Source organism: Enhydra lutris, unplaced genomic scaffold, assembly GCF_002288905.1.
Source record: "Enhydra lutris kenyoni isolate GAN:26980312 unplaced genomic scaffold, ASM228890v2 scaffoldscaffold37, whole genome shotgun sequence".
Classification (NCBI taxonomy): Eukaryota; Metazoa; Chordata; class Mammalia; order Carnivora; family Mustelidae; genus Enhydra; species Enhydra lutris.
In genome coordinates this window covers 6,552,685-6,556,509 of record NW_019154121.1, presented here as the reverse complement: position 1 = coordinate 6,556,509, position 3,825 = coordinate 6,552,685, and positions in this window count along the sequence as shown.

Below are 3,825 nucleotides of genomic sequence, written 5' to 3'. Positions count from 1 at the left end.
AAGTTGCCGAGGATCACAAAGCCAGGAAGAGGATCCAGCGTAGGAACCCAGACAGTCTCACTCCAGAGTCCAAGCTCATAACCTCTACACCCTTCTCCCCATAGATATGGAAAGCCAAAAAAAAAGTTACAAAAAGATCTGTTTTTATTTCATCCATTCTTATTGAGGTATATCAGAGAAATTATTTTCAATATTTGTCCATTGGTGGGTCCAAAGTTATTCTTCCTACCTGAGGTAATCCTTTAATGTCTGGACAATATCAAGAAGGCCATTGAATGATCCAGAAAATTCTGGATGACTCAACAGTTCCATGATCCAGCAGTTCCATGAGCCAGGTACAAGGCATCAGAGAAACAGTGCATGTGCACATATGGAGGCTTCTTCTTCTTCTTCTTCTTCTTCTTTTTTAAGATTTTATTTACTTGAGAGAGAGAGAGAGAAAGAGAGAGAGCAAGCTAGAGAGAACACAAGCGGGGTGGAGGTGGGAGGGGGAGGGGGGAGGGGCGAAGGGCGAGGGATAAACTGTCTTCCAGAAGGGGACTGATCCCAGCAACAGATGCTTAACTGACCAAGCCACCCAGGCACCCCCATGGATGCTGTTTCTATGAGGACAGAGGTTGTCTGATTATTACTTTTAAATATCATCCACAGTTTAGCTTTGCTGGGAAGAAGACAGCTCTGCCACCACTCTAGGTAAGCATGACTTAGCCCCCTGCTGGTGTGGGTGTCAACAGCCCCTATGATTCAGGGGACTTCTGCCCTCACTGGAGTGGTGAGCCAGGCCTGCTTCCTTGGCTTTAGTCATCATTAGGAAAATGAATCAGGCACTCTAACCCAAAGAGGAGCTACTTCTCAGCCCCCTCACCACTCCCAGTGATCCAAAGGAGGTTAACTTCTTCATTAGTTGTCAATTTTGTGCAAGTGCTAAATGATCCCCTGAGAGAAGAGCTAGAGATGTTGGCTAGAAATGAATTATTGTGGTAGTTTGTGAGCCATTGTTTCAACATGTCTCATCATGAAGTGTGATTTTCCGCTGTACGCATTGTCTTTCGAGAACTTCTTCCCAGATTAGCCTTCTGGCCCCTCATAGCGAATCACACTTCCCCCACTGTCTTGTAATTGCTTATCTGGTTTCCAGGCCTACTTAAGTTCTATTCTGCTAAGGCTGGTGCAGCTCAGTCTTGCACTGGAATGAAGTCCACGTTCCAGAAAGTTCCCAGTATTGCCTTTTCTGGTCTGAGGCAGAGCAGGTGCGCAGGATCCATTACTTTCTGCTTTCTATCCTGATTACCTGGGCAGCCCTTCAAGGTGCTAGCGTGAGTGCCACGAGAGTGGGGACCAGATCTGACTTTGCTCCCCCTGCATACTCGACATTTAGCACAATGGCTGACTCATGGTAGATGTTTGAAAAACATTTGAAAATGAGGGGTGTCTGAGTGACTCAGATGGCTAAGCTTCTGCCTTCAGCTCAGGTCATGATCTCCAGGTCCTGGGATTGAGCTCCCTGTCTGGCTCCCAGCTCAGCGAGGAGTCTGCTTCCCCCTCTCCCTCTGTCTTTCCAACTGCTTGTGCTCTGTCTCTCTATCTCTCCCTCTGAATAAATAAAATCTTTAAAAAAATAGAAAAAATAAAAACACTTGAAAATGAATGAACTAGAGCAATGAGAATACAAATAAAACTTCATGGAGGAAGGGTTTTTTTTTCTTTCATTCATTGATTTACTCACTCACTGCACTGAATCCCTATGACAGGAACTATGTGAATTTCTAAGGGGGGAGATAATAGTTAGATACACGGGATATACTAGGCTTGGCAGGCAGGATAACATGGGACCTTTAACCTCAGGTATGGGATGGGGGATGAGGGGGCTGAGGGGGAGGAGGAAGGGTAAGCTTGTTAGGAAGGCTGGTGATTTGAGGAACTAATGTTCAACCATATCATTGTGGGGGGGGGGGGGGCAAAAGGAAAGGGGGGCAGGAGGAAATGCGTGAGTGGTGAGTGTTCCAGACTAGCAGAAGTCCTTTATGATGCAAAGTCTCAGGCACAAGAGAGAGCATTATCAACTGAGGAACTGCAAATTTGAATGCTGCTTAGCAGCATGGGGTGTGGGTGGAAGACTAGAGCTGAGGAATCAGGAGGGCCAGATCTCAGTGGTCATGGGGTCAAGCAGGGAGTCTTGGGGGCATCCTCAGGCAAGTCTCTACTTGAACAGCTGTTAAGAGTTGAGTTACATCATCAGATTTATTTTAGGAAGTCACTCCAGCTGGAGAATGGATTGGAGGGGATGAAAGGATAAAAATTGGGTGTGAGATTAAGCTGGCTTGGTCTAAGGTGGTGATGGGGGGAATGCCCAGGATGAATTGTCATCAGAGCATGGAGGTGTGGACGGGGGTGTGATGTCTCTAAATTACTTCCCGATTTCAAACAAACTAGGGGAAATACCAACCAGCTGGCAGAAGTGTAAGTAGAATGTCATTTTATTCCACACCAGCCATCAGTTTTCCTCTTCAGGCCTTTGCTGAAGGCTATCTACTGATGTTCCACTGAGGTGGGGTATGAGTGCAGAAGCCCAAGGGCGTCTGGTTTGAAATCCCCTCCCCTGTGAGAAGAGAGTCAGTGGAAAAGAGGGACTAGGCGCCATCAAATGGGGAGAGAGCCCTGATCTGTGGCTGCACTTGGGGACAGCAGATAAAGACACAGCTAGCTAACGATGGCCGTGGCCGTGGCCGTAATGCGCAGTCGGCAAAAGCTTTAGTTAGATCCAGCCGCTAACACCCTGTAGTTTGTTCCAGAATCTTGGGGGTGAGGACATGTGTAATTTACAAAAGTTAGCTCAATCTTAGAATAAAATGTTACCTTTGGAAGGAAAGCAAACGGACTGGAAGGGTCAGTTTCTCAAAGTTCCATATTCCGTTTTTAATGATTCCTTTAATAGCATGCTTCTTTAATTAATGAGAAGGTTTCCCATTAGGCAGTTGTCGACATGCCGCAGGGGCCCTGTTCTGGCTTTACCCCCGCGCCCAACCTCAGCTGGCGTGAAGGCACTCAATGCGGTGAAGCAAACAATGAATCAAATAAACACATCAACTGAGGATGTCCGCTGGTGTCCCTTCTTGGTTTTGGTTTTGTTTCTCAGCCTAGAACCAAGCAAACCACAGCCGGGCTCTCCTGTCTGCCTAGGTTAGGAACTTCCTACAACACAATTTCTCAGTTTGAAGTTCTGCGCTTCTGATCTGCTAAAATGACATCAAAGCTCTACGTGTGCGCCCGGTGGAGCCTTTCGCTTTTCAGTGGATTTCAGAGTTGGGGGGCGGCTCTCTTTTCCCACTCGCCCCAGAAAGCCACAGTTCCGCGCGCATCCCCCGCCGCGCCTCAGCATCCCTGACCGCTCCCGCCGCGCGTAGGCTCCATAGGCTTCCGGGCGCCCCGCCCAGGGACCGTCCCTTCCCAGCCCCTCGGATCAGGCCCACCCGACTCGGGCACCCCACCCTTGGGGCGCGTGCCCGCGGCTTGCAGAGGCGAGGCGGCGGGCAGGCCGACCGGGGTAGGGACGGGTAGGGTAGCCGGGAACGCTGCCGCCGCACCCGCGAGCCCCGGGCCCCCAGGCCTCCGCGGCCATCTTCCGCGCGGGCGGGTGGGAGGGAGGGAGGGAGGCGCGGCCTCGCGCCCCGGCCCGCCCCCAGCCGCCCGGCAGCCCAGCCTGGCCCCGCCGTGCGCTCGCCCCGCCGCGCCGCGCCGCGCCGCGCCCGCGCCCGGGTCCCGCCTTCCCCTCGCGCCCCGGCCTGCCCGCCGCCTCGCCTCTGCAAGCCGCGGGCACGCGCCCCA